A 19486-nucleotide genomic window follows, 5' to 3' on the forward strand; every position below is an offset into this window, starting at 1 on the left:
TGGCCAAACGGTGGCGCCAATGAATCGTCAGTGAGCCCATTCCCGCACAACCTCGCAGGTTTCCGTGCAAGCTTCCTGCCCGATTCGATGAAATCCCCCAAAATCGCAATGCTTACCGGCCTGCTATAAAAACTCTCACAGCCGGTGAGTCCTGCGGCACATTTTCCCCTCCCTCCCTATAGCTTATCTCGCCTGCTTCTCCCACAATCGCCTATGGCACAGGTCCGTCGTCATCGCCCAGCCACTCTGCCGTCATCAGAGGATAGCTCCAGCTGGGAGGCTACACCGCGGCGGCGGCGCAGTCCCCAGCGTAGTGTAGTGCGCATGGCGTCCCTGTTGGGTGTGCGCGGAACACCCACCACATGCTCCGCCGCCGCTTCCCGTCGGCAGCTATTGTCGGCCGCCGTTGCCACAACACCATTGTCGAAAGCCAGGGCCATCTCCCGCTCTGCCGTCGTGGCCCAAAGGCGGGAGGTGGCCGTCATGGCCGCCACCCCACTACCGGCCACCGTGACCATCACCCGCTCCGCCACTGTGGCCCGAAGGCGGGAGGTAGTGGTCGTGGCCGCCACCCCATCGTCGGCCGCCGTGGCCGCCAGCCCACCATCGACCGCCGTGATTATCACCCACTCCGCCGCCGTGTCCCGAAGGCGGGAGGCGGAGGTGAAGGCCCGCACGTGCGTCAGCGACCTTGCGCGCTACATCGAGTTCCTGCGAGAGGACGAGGAGCGCCTCGTCTAGCACGCAAAGAGCCTTACCGCAGCCGTGGCCGCAAAACATGCCGACACAGAGGCGAGGAATCAGGAGATCTACGAGCAGTCCGGCCACTTCGAGAGGGATCGTCTGGAGCGGCAGTGGGCGTTCGAGCTGGTTAGCATGGCTGAACATGCAACACCAGTAGGCACCGTATTGCATTTGTCCTGCTCGTCAGTAGGCTCCTCCTCCTCCTATGCCTCTTACTGAGGGGGTGAGCGCGCTCGGCAGAGGAGAGGCTGCTGGAAGTAGCACAAAGCCCCTCCGTGGTAGTAGTATTTAGGGGCAATTTTGTTCAGTTCATCTGATTATTGATGTGTGGTCAAACTGTACAACATACTTAAAATTTGCTAGTATATATAGTTGAACTAGCTATTCCAATACGTGGTTGGCAACGATTGGGGAGAAGTTTTGTCAGTTCAACTATCGATTTGAACTGTTTGTATAAATTAAGAACGACTGCTTAATCTATGAATGAAATCTATGCTTAATTACTGAATTTTAGTTGCAAAAAATAGATAGTGATAATGATTTCTAGCTGCATATTTTGACAAATCGCAGTGTTACAAGGATTGACAAATGGCAACGTTACTAGATCTACAAATGTAAATCTTTCCAGTTTGAAAAATGGCAACATACCCAATAATTGTTTGTACGTGGTTGCACATGGGTCATCCAAAACAACCGTTTGCGTTGAAGGGGTGCACAAATCCTACACTACTCTCACTTTGCATACGGGTGTTCTATCTAAACCGTTTGCGATCAAGAGCTGCACAAATCCTGCTCGGCACATTTTCCATTGTCTTCCTGGGGAAGCTATCGTTTTGCATACGGGTGTTCTAACTAAAACGTTTGCGATGAGTGTTTTATATTTAAAAACCGAATTAAACCTGGGGAAGCTGACAAATTTTTTACCACGGCATGTTGATGCTGCTCCATGATAGCATGCCAAGTTTCATGAATTTCAGACAAGTTTTGGATTTACTAGAATTAAAAAATAAGGTATCTCAATGTTTGCGGCCGAGTGACGGTGGTAGGGTGTTTGAAATTCATTCCCATTTCTTGCATGGGACCTAAGCATGCACCCAAGGATACATATTTGATTTTTCAACCAGTTTATATGCACTGGAGAATGTGCATGTGGTTCAAATTTGAATTATGCACATAAAATGCCTGGAAAACCCAGTTAATGTATAAAAATGTCCAAACGAACCCCGAAAAATTCCAAAATTGAACACAACACTCCTGTGGTTCTATGTTGACACTCGAAATTTTTTGAAAGCAATAAGAGTCAATGGATAACGTTTCGTCCCCAAAGGTGGCACGTTCCCTACCGAAACCATCATGCTTGTTGTGAGAAGCGTTGGTTTATGAGAAGCTTATACCCAAACCTGCCCCAAATAGGACGATAATTTTACCATGGCATGTTGATGCCGCTCCATGATAGCATGCCAAGTTTCATGAATTTCAGAAGAGTTTTGGATTTACTAGAATTTAAAAACCAGGTATCTCAATATGTGCGGCCGACTGATGGTGGCATGGTGTTTGAAATCCATTCCCATTTCTTCCATGGGACCTAAGCATGCACCCAAGGACACATATTTGATTTTTCAACCAGTTTATATGCACTGGAGCATGTGCATGTAGTTCAAATTTGAATTATGCACATAAAATGCCTGGAAAACCCAGTTAATGTATAAAAATGTCCAAATGAACCCTGAATAATTCCAATTTTTTGGACGACACACCTATAGTTGCATGTTCATTGCAGATAAATGTTCTAGCAATTGAAACACCGTCCATGGCCGCTGTGACCCCATTATGTAATTCAAATCAAGACGAAAAATCAACTAGATCCCACACAGTTTATTATAACCAACTGTGTGAGATGCAACACAAAATATCTTCAGACCGTGTCTGAATAAGGGGCCGTATCTGATGACACTTTGCGCGCCAGTTTTTTGGCTGAAGCGATTCCAAATTTTTGGCTTCCGCGGAAATATCGACCTCCCCGCCCCCCCCCCCTTACCAAAAGCCACATTTCCCCTGTTTCTGCCTTCTTTTCCAAGTTGAAACCTTCAATCCTTGCTTGCAGTGCCGCCGCCTCCTCGCCGGCGACCCTCCTTCATGCTGCTTGGCCTCGTCTATCCAGGCAGGTAATCCACACCCGACCCCCAACTTGCTCGTCCTTCCACGTCCCACATGCCCCGACCGCCGGCGCGAGCACAACACATTCCACCCAAATCACAGACCCCTCCACCAAATAAGCGTCAGCCTAAGCCATGGTGCACGCACTATAGCCAGGAGCTCAAGGAGCATTTGGCAGCGGAGAAGCAAATCACGGCCGCACGCGCGGATGAGGTCGCGATGGCTGCCATTCGCGCCGACCCCTAGATCTTGAAGGAGCACCTTGCCATTTGCTAGCTATGCCAGTTAAGCATGCTCAATTTACCTGTTGCGTGTGCTGCTCCTGCCTTTCCTTCACAAATTCTAGTGAATTGTGCTATCTAATTTTACCATGCAATATGTTGCTCTAGTGTATATGTTCTATATGTCATGCAGTGTGGTGCTCACTCATTAACTGTTTTGTTAATTAGTTGTCGCCTTCAGTTAACTGTTTGGTTCAATTCTGCAAATGTGATGTTCAATTCTTCAGGCTGCAATTTTGTATTGTCTTCCATGTGAGAAATAAATCGAATTTATCTTTACAAAATACATGAGAAACGAATACAATTGCTATATTTCCAAGTTGTCAAGCATGCTTGGTTTGGTTATACATTGTGCAATGTGGTGCTCAGTTAACATTTGGTTCATTTGTGTTGTGGTGTTTAGTTAACTGTTTGGTTCAATTCCGCAGTGTGATATTCAATAGTTGTGGGTGCATTCTGCTATTGTATACCATGTGAGGAATGAATTGAATTTGGCTAGTAAATACATGAGAAACAAATACAATTGATACAATTGGCTGCAGTTAACTATTTGGTTAACTGTCTGATTATCTATTAGGAGTATGTTATATTGTGCAATGTGGTGCTCAGTTAATGTTGGTTCATTTGTTGTGGTGTTTAGTTAACTGCTTGGTTCAATTCTGCAATGCGATGTCCAATTGTCGTGGGTAGAATTTTGTATTGTTGTGCATGTGAGGAATAAATCGAATTTGGCTGCACTTAATACATGAGAAACATATACAAGCGCTATATTTCCTAGTTCTTAATCATGCTTGGTTTGGATAAATGGGTTTTCCGTGTGGCTTGAATTAATCTGATGAATCTGCAATGTGCTTATTTTTCATCAACATATTTTACTAATAGCATGCGAACCCTTACTTAACCTGATGACTAACTACCTCATATTTGTTGCTGGGAAACAATGAGAAACACTGAGGTTTACAATCGAGGTTAGCATGTGCATGGTCCATTGTCTAATAACACATTATTGTGCAATTGCAGGAACCATTCTGATATTTTGGTTTTTACCAATTTGGTCTTGCACATGTAGGTCCTGCTGTCAGAGGTTTTGACCCACTGTTCGACCCTTTTTGCATATGGGGAAATGAGTTGTCCATGAATATCAGTAGAAACTCAGAAAGATTGTTAGGATAAAGAAATTAGCGACAAAAAACAATAAGATCTTTGTCTGCACAATGAAGAAGACATCAGTTCACTACAGGATGGTACTGACTATTATACCTTGCCTTTTTTATTCCTTTGCCCCATTTCCAATATAGAGAAGATATTTATGCACATCCTTGTTTTCAGGCCTTTCCAAAGTAGTTCACTGACGATTACCTCTCAAACCACCTGTATGGTCAGGAGGCGAGGAAGGTATTCATACAACACCCATGGTTCAATATTGAAGTGTTCCTGAAGAGGACAAAGGATGGACGTTCAATCATCCACAGGCACTGACCTAAAGTTACAAAGACCTTCAACATCATGATGGTTCAATATTCGCCTTCTGCTTCAGCAGTTTTCCAGATGAGATACATCTGTCTATGTACCGTCTATGATGCTAATTTCGGAAGGTTATAGGTGGTGCATGTGAAACTTGGTCCTGGTGTAGTTGTGTAATGGGGTAGCTGAGTGTTGAAGCTATATGACATTGTACTCTGATGTATTTCAATTATGAAAATGAAATATATTGTGTGCTTACTATGAAATGTCAATTAGATTAATAAATGGATTATGAATAATCGGATAATTAGCCTGCTAATGGCGAATTAGCCTGCTAATTGGGTTTTTCTATTGCAAACGGTTGTTGAGAAAATACCGTGGGCGATGACCTCAGACAACGCACACAGTTTCTAGGAATAAACCGTGTTGGATCAATGAACAATCACACACAACTTTCTCTTGAAAACTATTTGCGTTAGGCCACCTTGCTCAAATGTTTACCACATAAAAATTGTGTGTGATGGAGAGCCTTTGCCACACAATTTCTTCTACGGACCGTGTGTGATACATTCAATAACGCAAACAATTTAACGGGGAAAAATGTTTGTGATGTACCTTTGAACGGAAACGTTTTCCTTGGAGCGACTGTGTGGGATGTACTTGCGACCAGTAACAATTTCGCCATATAATTGTATTTTTTAGCTCTACTGTACGTATTTCCGTATTTGAGCGCTCGCCGGTCGCACACGTTCTCATTTTGCCGAGCCTGCGTGCCAGGAGGGCATATCCCCGACGGTTTCTGGGTCGTGTGGGAAGGATCCCCCTATCGCCCACACTCACTTGGCGACGGTTCCAAATGCCGTCACGGAAAGGGGTTAAAAACCGTTTGCTTAGGAGCTCGCTGTACTAGTGATAGGGCCTTCGCAGAGGGAAGCAGAGGTTGCCATGCACTTATTTGTTTGTATGCTCAATCTCTTAGTGCAAAAGAACGTCACGTTATATTGCCCCTTATGATAGCAACCTTTATTATGCAGTTTGTCGCTTTTATTCTTTGCCATCACAAGTTCGTACAGCGCTCAATTTTCTCTTACACTAAATGACCCAACACTTTTAGAAGCAATTTTTATTGCCTCATTGCACCGATGACAACTTACTTGAAGTATCTTACTCAATCCATAGGTAGGTATGGTGGACTCTCAAAACAAGATTTGGGTTTAAGGGTTTTTGGATGCACAAGTAGCATCTCTACTTAGTGCGGAATTTTTTGCTAGCAAAGATAGGGCAAGCACGACATGTTAAAGGATCTATGACAATATAACTTCTATGTGAATATGAACAAACATGAATTATTACATTGTCTTCCTTGTATAACGTCAACAAATTTGGCATATAATAATTTGATGGGGGCTCACAATCACAAAAGATGGCCCAGATAGTGTATTTGCATGTGAATCTTCTCTTCCTTAGTTAATTCTTTCATGAATTGCATCATTGACCAATGCTATGTTTGTAAATCTCCAATAAAATTTTCTACTTATACTCTTCCTTATGTGGTGTCATTACTTACCATAAGATTAGCATATGATCTTTTCATTTATTTCCTTTCTTTTTATTGAACATGAAAATAAATAAAACCGAACTTCAAACTAAACTTTATTATATATCTCGCACACGATTACAAAGATAGATCACTAAGCAAACTCTCAAAAAGAAAGGACCGAACTAAACTTTAATTCATCTAAAGCAAAAGATGACTATGGGTAGAACTAAGATAAGTAAATGCAAAAGATGGTGGAGGTGATATGGTACCGGGGCACCTCCCCAAGCTTGGCACAAGCCAAGGGGAGTACCCATACCCGATACTCAAGTTTCCTTTGGTGATGAAGAATAAGGTGGTGGCGATGAAGTAGCAATCTTATCCTTCATGATCAAAAGATTCTCCAATCTACGGATAATGCTCCGGAGGGCGATGATATGCTCTTGCAACAGAATATTTTCAGGAGTGAGATATTTATTTTGCACATGAACCATTTCAATGATCTGAAAGGCTTCAATCTCAGTAGGGGTAAGATGAGCATAGTAAGGTTTAAGGATATCTTATTCTTCCTCCTCGACAGGCAGGGCTTGCTCAACCACTAGCGCTTGATCTCCGATGGCCCCCTTGCTCTTGCCCCCTTCGAGAGGTTCTTCAGGATCCTCTTTCTTCAGCTCGAGCTTCATCAACCAAGCATGATCTTCTACTTTGTTGGAGGAGGGAGAAGACATGATGTCTGGCTTAACATATCTGACCGAAAACAACAAGAAAAGAAAACATGAGATTTCTCTGTGATAGGGTGGTCAATAGGTTCGGGGGGTATATAAAGATTTTTTATCTTGGGAAACAAGCAATCAAAAAAACAGAGTCTAAAAGTACCCGAGGTGGGCACAACGCGCCCTAGTGTCTTGTGCCCACCAGGGTCACCTTCCTGGTAGTTTCTTATTTTCCTAATTTTTATTATATTCCAAAACTGATAGAAAATATTTTTCGTGGATTTTTTGGAGTCTGTTTACTTACCGTATCACGTACCTCCTCTTTTCACGATTCTGGAGTGTTCCGTAAGGTTTCCTTTATGTGTTCTTCCGGTGTCATAGTTTGGATAATATTACTTTCAACATTAATGGGCGCACCTGAGATATAATGTTTTATTCTTTGCCCATTGACGACCTTCGGGTTGGTACCTTCGGCATTATTTATTTTGATGGCTCCTGATCGATAAACTTCCTCGATAACATAGGGTCCTTCCCATTTGGAGAGGAGTTTTCCTGCAAAGAACCTGAAACGAGAGTTGTACAAAAGAACATATTCTCCAATTTTGAACTCGCGCTTTTGGATTCTTTTATCATGCCATCTTTTAACCTTTTCTTTAAATAATTTGGCATTTTCATAAGCTTGGGTTCTCCATTCATCTAGTGAGCTAATATCAAATAACCTCATTTCAATGGCAAGTTTGAAATCATAGTTGAGTTCTTTAATTGCCCAATATGCTTTATGTTCTAACTCAAGAGACAAATGAAAAGCTTTTCCATCAATCATTTTTATATGTTGTTCTATAAGCCCAAAGTGCATCATCTAATTTCTTAGACCAATTCTCCCCGGACCTATTGATAGTCTTTTGTAAAATTAATTTTATTTCTCTATTGGTAAGTTCAACTTGACCACTAGACTGAGGATGATAAGGTGAAAGATCGTGGATGTTGCCTAGAGGGGGGTGAATAGGCGCTTTAAAATAATTACGGTTTAGGCTTGAATAAATGCAGAATAAAAATAGCATTTAATTTGATAAGCACAAAACCTAAAACTACTAGGCTCACCTATGTGCACCAACAACTTATACTAGGCAAGAAAAACAACTAAGTGATAGTAAGATATATAACATGAAACACTATGGCTATCACAATGTAAAGGGCATAAGTAAAGGGCTTGGGTAAGAGATAACCGAGGCACACGGAGACGACGATATATCCCGAAGTTCACACCCTTGCGGATGCTAATCTCCGTTTGGAGCGGTGTGGAGGCACAATGCTCCCCAAGAAGCCGCTAGGGCCACTATAATCTCCTCACGCCCTCACACAATGCAAGCTGTCGTGATTCCACTCAGGGACCCTTGAGGGCGGTCACCGAACCCGTACAAATGGCAACCCTTGGGGGCGGTCACGGAACCCGTACACTTTGGCAACCCTTAGGGCAGTCACCGAAACCCGTCAAATTGCTCGGGGCGATCTCCACAACCTAATTGGAGACCCCAAAGTTTGCCGAGAGCTTTACACCACAATGATTGAGCTCTGAACACCACCAACTGTCTAGGGAACCAAGGCACCCAACAGGAACAAGCTCTAGGGTGCCCAAACACCCAAGAGTAACAAGCTTCTCAACTTCACTTCCATGTATCACCGTGGAGAACTCAAACCGATGCACCAAATGCAATGGCAAGGGCACACGGAGTGCCCAAGTCCTTCTCTCCCAAATCCCAGCAAAGCAACTAATGCTAGGGAGGAAAATGAGAGGAAGAATGAAGAAGCGAACATGAATAACTCCAAGATCTAGATCCAAGGGGTTCCCCTCACATAGAGGAGAAAGTGATTGGTGGAAACATAGATCTAGATCTCCTCTCTCTTTTCCCTAAAAATCTAGCATGAATCCATGGAGGGATTGAGAGATAGCAAGCTCGAAGAAGGTCAACAATGGGGGGCAAATGTGATCTCAAAGGATAGGGTCCATTGGGGAATAAGGCCCCATTAAATAGGCACCCCCGAATCCAACCGTTATGCCCACTGGTCGTGCACAAACGGTACTACCACTTGGAGGAGCGGTACTACCGCTTAGCACGGCCAAAACAACCCAACGAGGCAGAGAACATGAATAGTTGATCTGCCAGAGAGGTAGTACCGCTCTGGGACCACTCTGGGCACCGGTACTACTGCTCTACTACCGCTTAGGGAAAACAGGCAACAGAAACATGCACAACCATTGATACACAAAAGGAACTACTGCTCGGGGGTGCAGTACTACCGTGGTACTACCGCTTAGAGAAAATAGGCAACAGAAACATGCACAAAAGACTTTACCCAAGCGGTAGTGGCAGCGGTAGTCCAAAACGAAAGTACCGCAAGCGGCACTACTATGGTACTAAGCGGTGCTACTGCTTGGGTGCTACAAAATAGCCCAAGCAAAACAGAAGAAACAGGTTGGACCAAAATAGTCACAACATTTGCATATGAGCTCCGAATTGAGCAAACTCAAGCTTGTTGGATAGCTGGCGATGAGTAGCATCCAACAAAAACTAGTTATAATAAGAAGAGGTAGGGGATGTATGCCTAAGATATAGAGGAGAGAAACCTCCAAAAGATATGAACATGCATAACCTCCAACATCGAAAACAACATAGAAGATGCATGTGAAATCCGTTTTCGATGAACTCGAGCTTGTCATCAAGATGAACATAAGCTCTAAGACTCACAAAGAGAACCGGCAAAAACCCCAACATCGAAAACATCATAGAAGATGCATGTGAACTATGTTTTCGATGAACTCGAGCTTGTCATGAAAATGACCATAAGCTCCAAATCTCACAAGGAGAAGAACCAAACAAGAACCAATAAAGATGATGCAAGGATGCAATGGTTTGAGATCTCTACGAACGATATGATAAAGCTACTCAGCGAGAGCCCCCCTTGATAGTGCGACAATCGATCCTATAACCCGGTCTCCCAACTACCACCATGAGACCGGTAAAATAGAAAACCTATCAAGCGCAAACCTTTGCCTTGCACATAGTCCACTTTAGCTAGATGATGACGATCTTGACTCCCTCAAGTTGGACCACCTTTCTTGATTGTGTTGGCTCGATGAAGAGTAGTTGATTTCTCCCCCGTACTCCACTGGGTGAGCTACTCTTTGGCACATCTTCACAAGTCCATTGACACCACAATGGACGGAAAGCTTCAAGAACTTGATCTCTTTGTGAAGCTCCACTTGACCTTGCACACCACAATCTTGATGACGATCACCACTCGATGTCATCCTCACCATGGGTTGTATGATATCTTGCTCTTGACGCAATCCCATGGAAACATACCTAAACCAACATAGAACTGTCACGTAGACCATGGGTTCATACACAAAGCATACTGGACAATGCTTACCATACCATGGGATCACTTGAACCCTCTCGGTACATCTTCTACGCTTTGTGTGTTCATCAACTTGAATCACTCTCTGTACTTAGTCTTGATCAACCTTGAATCTTTCCAACTCTCTTCATTTGGATGATGTCTTGAAGGTAAACATGAATGATCACACAATCTTCTTCTTCAAGACATTCTTGCAATAAGCTCAACACTCACATGACCAATCTTTGGATAATTCCTTAATAGCACCTTGGTCAACTCATAAACTCCTTGAAACCAACACATGGACTTCAAGAAGTGCCGATGGAAAAATCCTTCAAATATAACTCAATGCAACCATTAGTCCATAGAGAATGTTATCAATTACCAAAACTACACATGGGGCACCACATGTTCTTTCATAAGGTGATGCAATTCTATGGTTAACATCATACTTAGCGAACATTTTACAGGAAGCACCATAAATAAAATGTGGACCACCATCAGTCACTAAATATCTAGGGAGTCCAAACCTTGGGAAAATAACTTCCTTAAGCATTTTAATAGAGGTGTTGTGATCAGCACTACTAGTTGGAATAGCTTCTACCCACTTAGTAACATAATTAACAGCAACCGAACTATGTGTGTACCCATTAGAGGAAGGAAAAGGTCCCATGTAATTAAATCCCCAAACATCAAATGGTTCAACAGCAAGAGAATAATTCATAGGAATTTCCCGATGCTTACCAATATTACCAATCCTTTGACATTCATCACGAGATAAAACAAACTTACAGGCATCCTTGAAGAGAGTAGGCCAATAAAAACCAGATTGCAATACCTTGTGAGCAGTTCTATCTCCTGCATGATGACCTCCATAAGCTTCGGAGTGACATTTCCATAGGATTTGTCCATTTTCATGCTTAGGTACACAACGTCCAATAATACCATCTACTCCTTTATAAAGATGTGGGTCATCCCAAAAGTAGTGTCTTAAATCATAGAAGAATTTTTCTTTTGTTGGTATGTGAAGCTAGGTGCTATATATTTGGAAACAAGGTAATTAGCATAGTCAGAATACCAAGGAGTGCTATGAGAAATATTTATTGCAGCTAATTGTTCATCAGGAAAACTATCATTAATACGTTGTGGGTCATCAAGAATATTTTCAAGCCTAGACAAGTTATCAGCCACGGGGTTCTCAGCTCCCTTTCTATCAGTGATATGTAAGTCAAATTCTTGTAGCAAGAGAACCCACCTAATGAGTCTAGGTTTAGCATCTTTCTTTTCCATAAGATATTTTATAGAAGCATAGTCTGTGTGAACAATAACTTTAGAATCAACAATGTAAGATCTGAATTTATCACAAGCAAACACCACTGCTAAGAATTCTTTTTCGGTAGTAGCATAATTTCGTTGAGAACTGTCTAGAGTTTTACTAGCATAATGAATAACATTTAATTTCTTATCAACTCTTTGTCCTAGAATAGCACCAACCGCATAGTCACTAGCATCACACATAATTTCAAAAGGCAAATTCCAATCGGGTGGTTGAACAATTGGTGTGGAAATCAAGGCTTTCATAAGTGTCTCAAAGGATTTTACACAATAATCATTAAAAAAATGGAACTTCCTTTTGTAAAAGATTTGTAAGAGGCCTAGAAATTTTAGAGAAGTCTTTAATAAACCTCCTATAGAAACCAACATGACCAAGGAAACTACAAATACCTTTGATATCTTTAGGACATGGCATTTTATCAATTGCATCAACTTTAGCTTTATCCACCTGAATACCGCGCTCAGAAATTTTATGTCCCAAGACAATACCTTCATTAACCATAAAGTGGAACTTCTCCTAATTCAAGACAATATTAGTTTGCTCGCATCTCTGCAAAACTCGATTAAGGTTGCTTAAGCAATCATCAAAAGAAGTTCCGTAAACAGAAAAATCATCCATGAAAACCTCAACAATATTTTCACAAAAATCAGAGAATATAGCAGTCATACATCTTTGAAAGGTAGTAGGTGCATTACATAAACCAAAAAGCATACGTCTATAAGCATAAGTTCCAAAAGGACAAGTAAAGGTGGTTTTCTCTTCATCAGGTTGTGAGACGGGTATTTGTGAAAACCCAGAATATCCATCAAGGAATCAAAACTATGTGTGATTTGACAATCTTTATAGCATTTGATCAATAAAAGGCAGATGGTAATGATCTTTCCTAGTAGCTTTATTTAATTTTCTAAAATCAATTACCATTCTATAGCAAGTGACAATTCTTTGTGGAATAAGTTCATTTTTGTCATTAGGAACAATAGTAATACCTCCCTTCTTAGTGACACAATGAAAATGACTTACCCATCTACTATCATCTATAGGATAGATTATACCTACTTCCATAAGCTTCGGTATTTCAGTTCTTACCACTTCTTTCATCATAGGATTTAAACGTCGTTGGTGATCAACAACGGGTTTAGCATCAGGTTCCATATTAATTTTGTGCTGGCAGAGAGTGGGACTAATGCCCTTTAAATCATCAAGACTATACCCAATAGCAGCTCGGTGCTTCTTCAGAACCTTTAATAATCTTTCTTCTTCATGTTTTGAAAGGTTAGCACTAATAATAACAGGATATATCTTCTTCTCATCAAGATAAGCATATTTCAAAGTGTCTGGCAATTATTTTAATTCAAACACAGGATCACTTTTAGGTGGAGGAGGACCTCCTAGAGTTTCAATAGGCAAATTGTGTTTAAGCAGAGGATGTTATTCAAAGAAAATCTTGTCTATTTCATTTCTTTCATGCATATGTATATCATTCTCATGGTCTAGCAAATATTGTTTTAGTGGATCAGTAGGAGGTACAACAACAGAAGCAAGACCAATTATTTCATCCTTACTAGAAATTCTTTCTTATGATTCTTTCTATTAAACTTAGAAAAATTAAACTCATGAGACTCATCACCAAAACTAACACCGACGGTTTGTTTCTCACAATCTATTTTAGCATTAGCAGTGTTCAAGAAAGGTCTACCAAATATAATGGGACAAAAGTCATCTTGTGGGGAACCAAGAACAACAAAATTAGTAGGATATTTTATTTTCCCACACAAGACTTCAACATCTCTAACAATCCCAAGTGATGTGATGGTGTCTCTATTAGCAAGTTTAATAGTAACATCTATGTCTTCTATCTTAGCAAGTGCTATATAATTCATAATTTCTTGATATAAGGTAAAAGGAATAGCACTCACGCTAGCACCTATGTCACATAAGCCATGATAGCAGTGATCTCCTATCTGAACTGAGATAACAGGCATTCCAACAACGGGTCTATGTTTATCCTTTTCATCAGGTTTGGCAATTCTAGCAGCTTCATCACAGAAGTAAATAACATGCCCATCTATATTTTCAACCAGGAGATTCTTAACCATAGCAACACTAGGTTCTACCTTAATTTGTTCAGCTGGTTTAGGTGTTCTAATATAACTTTTGTTGACCATAGTTGAAACTTTAGCATGTTCCTTCATCCTAACACGGAAAGGTAGTTTTTCAATATAAGCAGTAGAAACAACTGGATCAACGTTATAAATAATAGTTTCATCTTTAGCTACTACCGGTTCTTTAATTTCTTCTTTAATAGGTGGGTGATATTTAAACCACTTGTCCTTAGGGAGATCAACATGAGTAGCAAAATATTCACAAAAGGAGGCTACTATCTCAGAGTCAAGTCCATATTTAGTGTTAAACTTTTAAAAGCATCGGTATTCATAAAAGATTTAACCCAATCATACTTGAGTTTAACACCTGACTCTTTACCTTCATCGAGTTCCCAATCTTCAGAGTTGTGTTTAATTCTTTCTAAAAGATCCCAACGGAATTCAATAGTCTTCTTCACAAAGGAACCAGTACAAGAAGTATCGACCATGGGTCGATCATCATGAGAAAGCTGAGCATGAAAATTCTGAATAATAATTTCTCTTGAGAGCTCAAGATTGGGGCATGAATATAACATTGAATTAAGCCTCCCCAAGCTAGAGTGATACTTTCTCCTTCACGAGGCCAAAAATTATATATGTAATTCTGATCACGATGAACTAGATGCATAGGATAAAAGTTTTGGTGAAACACCAATTTCAATCGATTCCAATTCAAAGATCCAATATCATCGCATAGCCTATACCATTGATAACCCACAAGTATAGGGGATTGTGTGTAGCCTTATTCGATAAATAAGAGTGTCGAACCCAACGAGGAGCTAAAGGTAGAACAAATATTCCCTCAAGTTATATCAACCATCGATACAACTCTACGCACACTTGACGTTTGCTTTACCGAAACCAAGTATGAAACTATTTTGCAAGAATAAAAGTACGAGTACTTTGCGAGAATAAAACTAAGAATAAATTGCAAGGTAGTAAAAGTGGATAGCTTTTGTCAACGAGAGTCATTTGTCCCTAGGCAATCGATAACAAGTACCGGTAATCATTCTTGTAATTTTATATGAGGGAGAGGCATGAGGTATGATACGTCTCCAACATATCTATAATTTATGAAGTATGCATGCTATTATATTATCATTCTTGGGTGTTTTACAATCATTTTATAGCAACTTTATATCATTTTGGGGAGAAACCTATTGACCCAGTGCCAGGTGCTGTTTTTTGCTTGTTTTTTACATCAGAGGAAATCAATATCAAACGGCGTCCAAACACCGCAAAACTTCTTGGAGATTTTTTTATAGACCAGAACACCCAGGATGGGCCAGAGCAGCACCTGGGGGGTGCCCCGAGGGGGCACAACCCACCAGGGCACGCCTGGGGGCCCAGGCACGCCCAGGTGGGTTGTGCCCAGCTCGGTGGCCTCCCGCACCCCCTCTTTACCCTATAAATTCCCAAAAATTCCAAAAACCCTCAGGGTGAACCTAGATCAGAAGTTGTGCCGTCGCAAGGCTCTGTAGCCACCGAAAACAAATCTAGAACTTGTTCTGGCACCCTGCCGGAGGGGGGAATCATCACCGGTGTCCATCTTCATCATCTCGGTGGCCACCATGATGAGGAGGGAGTAGTCCACCCTCGAGGCTGAGGGTTTGTAGCAGTAGCTATGTTTTTAATCTCTTTCTCGTGTTCTTGAGATGTCACGATCTTGATGTATCGCGGGCTTTGTTAATATAGTCGGATCATATGGTGTTTCCCCTCTCTATCTTGTTGTGATGAATTGAGTTTTTCCCTTTGAGATTTCGTTGTTATTGGATTGAATACTTTTATGGATTTGGGAGCACTTGATATATGTCTTGCAATTGAATACTCATGGTTACAATGGGGTATCTTATTGATTCACTTGATATATGTTTTGGCACTCAACTCACGGATTCCCGAGGTGACATTGGGGTAATCTATGCATAGGGCTTGATGCACGTTCTTGTCTTTGTTTCTCCGGTAGAAATCTTGGGGCACTCTTTGAAGTTCTTTGTGTTGGATTGATTATTATGAATATGAATTTTCTTTGGTTTTATTTTAGTACAAACTCTAGGATAGATCGAACGGAAAGAATAGTTTTGTGTTATTTTAGTACGAACTCTTGAATAGATCGGTCCGAAAGAATAGCTTCGAGGTGGTTTCGTACCCTACAAACAATTTATTCTTATGGTCTCTGCTAGATAGGAACTTTGGAGTGATTCTTTATCGCAATTTGAGGGGTGGTAATATGATCCAATTATATTAGCATTGTTGAGAGATTGCGCTAGCGAAAGTACGGACCCTAGGCCTCATTTTCAAGCATTGCAATATTGTTTTGTGCCCATTTACTATTTGCTACCTTGCTGTTTTTATTTATTCAAATTATAAAAATATATTTTTACCATCCATATTACACATTTATCACCATCTCTTCCTCCAAGTAGTGCACCTATACAATTTGCCATTGTATTGGGTGTGTTGGGGACACAAGAGATTTCTTGTATTTGGTTGCAGGGTCGTTTGAGAGAGACCATCTTCATCCTACACCTCCCACAGATTGATAAACCTTAGGTCATCCACTTGAGGGAAAATTGCTACTACCCTACAAAACTCTGCGCTTGGAGGCCCAACATGTGTCTACAAGAATAAAGTTGCGTAGTAGACATCAAGCTCTTTTCTGCCGCCGTTGCCAGGGAGGTGAGTGCTTGAAGGTATATCTTTAGATCTTGCAATCGAATCTTTTAGTTTCTTGTTTTATCACTAGTTTGGTTTATAAAAATAAAACTACATAAAAATGGAATTGAGGTTGCATCATATTATTCATCTTTATAATGTATTTCGTGAAAATGATGGAAAGGAAAATTATGCTCAATTTATAGAAGAACAATTCAATAGAATGTTTGGTATAAATGATGAGCATGATTGCAATGTTGTTAGTATGAATTCTTTGAATATCCATGATGCTAATGATATGCAAAGCCATAAGCTTGGGGATGCTATGTTTGATGAAGATGATATTTTTAGTCCCCCAAGATTTGATGTGCAAATTTGTTATAATGATTGCATGCCTCCTATTTATGATGATTATAATGATGAAAGTGGATTTGGAGAGGTCATGACTTTATCTAGTGATGAATCCACTATTATGGAAGAGGTTGCAATTGACTATGACAACAAAGTTGCTATTTATGATGATTATGGTGATGACATGTATGATATAAATAATGAAATTCATGAAACTTGTCCTCATGATTTTAATTTTCAATCACATGATAGTTACTTTGTTGAGTTTGCTCCCACTACTATTGATGAGAAGAAATTTACTTATGTGGAGAGTAATAAGTTTCCTATGCTTTTGTGTCATTAAAAGAATGATTTATGTGATGGTTATATTGTTGAATTTGTTCATGATGCTACTGAGAATTACTATGAGGGGGGAACTTATGCTTGTAGGAATTGCAATAATATCAAGTTTCCTCTCTTTGTTTTAAGGTTTTGAAGTTGCACTTGTTTTGCCTTCCTATGCTAGTTGATTCTTGCTCCCATAATTTGTTTGCTCACAAAATCCCTATGCATATGAAGCATGTTAGGCTTAAATGTGCTTGTCATGTGATTCATGATGCTCTCATTATGTTTCAATTCTTTTCTTTAATGCGAGCATCATTGAAATCATCATGCCTAGCTTAAAAGGCATTAAATAAAAGCGCTTGTTGGGAGACAACCCAACACTTTTACCTACTGGTTTTCATTTCAATAAAGTGCCAAGTAAGACCTTTGGGATGGCTTATGGTGATAGTTGATTTAATCTTGCTGAAAGCAGAAACTTTTGTGCTCAGGAAAACAATTATCATTTTTAACATAAGTGTGATAAAATGCTGAGACATTTTGCAAAATAAGCTATGGTAAATTTTATACAGTGTGGTAAATTTTCTTAATTTTTGGAGTTAAAGAAGTACTGATACTCTTGCATTCTTTACAGACTGTACTGTTTTGGCAGATTGCTGTTATTTTTGGAGTTAAGGACAACGTAATGGTTTATGTTTGTTCATATTCACATAGAAGTTATATTGTCATAGATCGTTCAACATGTGGTGCTTGCCCCTCATCTTTGCTAGCCAAAAATTCCGCACCAAGTAGAGATACTACTTGTACATCCAAAAAAAACTTAAACCCAAATCTTATCTTCAAGAGTACACCATACCTACCTAAGGATTGAGCAAGATCCTTCATGTAAGTTGTCATCGGTGCAATAAGGCAATAAAAATTGCTTCTAAAAGTGTTAGATCATTTAGTGTAAGATAAAATTGAGCGTCGTATGAACTTGTGATGGCAAAGAATAAAAGCGACAGACTGCATAATAAAGGTTGCTATCATAAGGGGCAATATAACGTGGCGTTCTTGTGCACTAAGGTGTTGAGCATACAAATAAATAAGCGCATGGAAACCTCTGCTTCCCTCTACGAAGGGCCTATCTTTTACTTTTATGTATTTACTTTTATGCAAAGAGTCCACCTTTTTCTCTCTACTCGTTTTTATTTTTCTCTTTTGGCAAGCATCATGTGGTGAGGAAAGGTCTAGGCACATATGTCCAGTTGTATATGGGTAGCATAAGTTATTATTGTTGACATCACCCTTGAGGTGAATATGTTGGGAGGCAAAACAATAAGCCCCTATCTTTCTATGTGTCTGGTTGAAACGTTTTGCTCATGTGTATGCGGTGAGTGTTAGCAATCATAGAAGACTATACGATGGTTGAGTATGTGGAGCTCTTACTTAGACTCTGTTGAATAAGTTGAATTACAATTTCTTGATGACTGAGAACATAGGTTGTTAAGTTTCAAGAGAATTAATTGTTTGAACCTTAACATGTGAATTGGTTGCTACTTTAACATGAGAAAAATTTATGAGAAAAGAATTGCTGTCATGATGCTAGGAAAAGTGAACGAAATTTTCATTGATCAAACTTGTGCACTTTGCTAGCATTCACACTTCATAAATTATTTATTTTATCATTTACCTACTCGAGGATGAGTAGGAATTAAGCTTGGGGATGCTGATACATCTCCAACGTATCTATAATTTATGAAGTATTCATGATGTTATATGATCATTCTTGGGTGTTTTACAATCATTTTACAGCAACTTTATATCATTTTTTGGGGCTAACCTATTGACCCAGTGCCCAGTGCCAGTTGCTTTTTTTTGCTTGTTTTTTACATCGCAGGAAATCAATATCAAACGGAGTCCAAACACCGCGAAATTTTTTGGAGATTTTTTATGGACCAGAACACCCAGGATAGGCTAGAGCAGCACCTGGGGGTTGCCCTGAGTGGGGCACAACCCACCAGGGCGCGCCTGGCACCCTCCAGGCGCGCCCAGGTGGGTTGTGCCCATCTCGGTGGCCTCCCGCACCCCCTCTTTACCCTATAAATTCCCAAAAATTCCAGAAACCCTCAGGATGAACCTAGATCAGAAGTTCAGCTGCGGCAAGGCTCTGTAGCCACCGAAAACCAATCTAGACCCCGTTCCGGCACCCTGCCGGATGGGGGAATCATCACCGGTGGCCATCTTCATCATCCTGGCCGCCACCCCGATGAGGAGGGAGTAGTCCACCTTCGAGGCCAAGGGTTTGTACCAGTAGCTATGTGTTTAATCTCTCTCTCTCTCTCGTGTTCTTGAGATGTCATGATCTTGATGTATCGCGGGCCTTGTTAATATAGTCGGATCATATGGTG

Source organism: Triticum urartu, chromosome 3A (assembly GCF_056163025.1).
Source record: "Triticum urartu cultivar PI428250 chromosome 3A, HENAU_Tu73, whole genome shotgun sequence".
Lineage (NCBI taxonomy): Eukaryota > Viridiplantae > Streptophyta > Magnoliopsida > Poales > Poaceae > Triticum > Triticum urartu.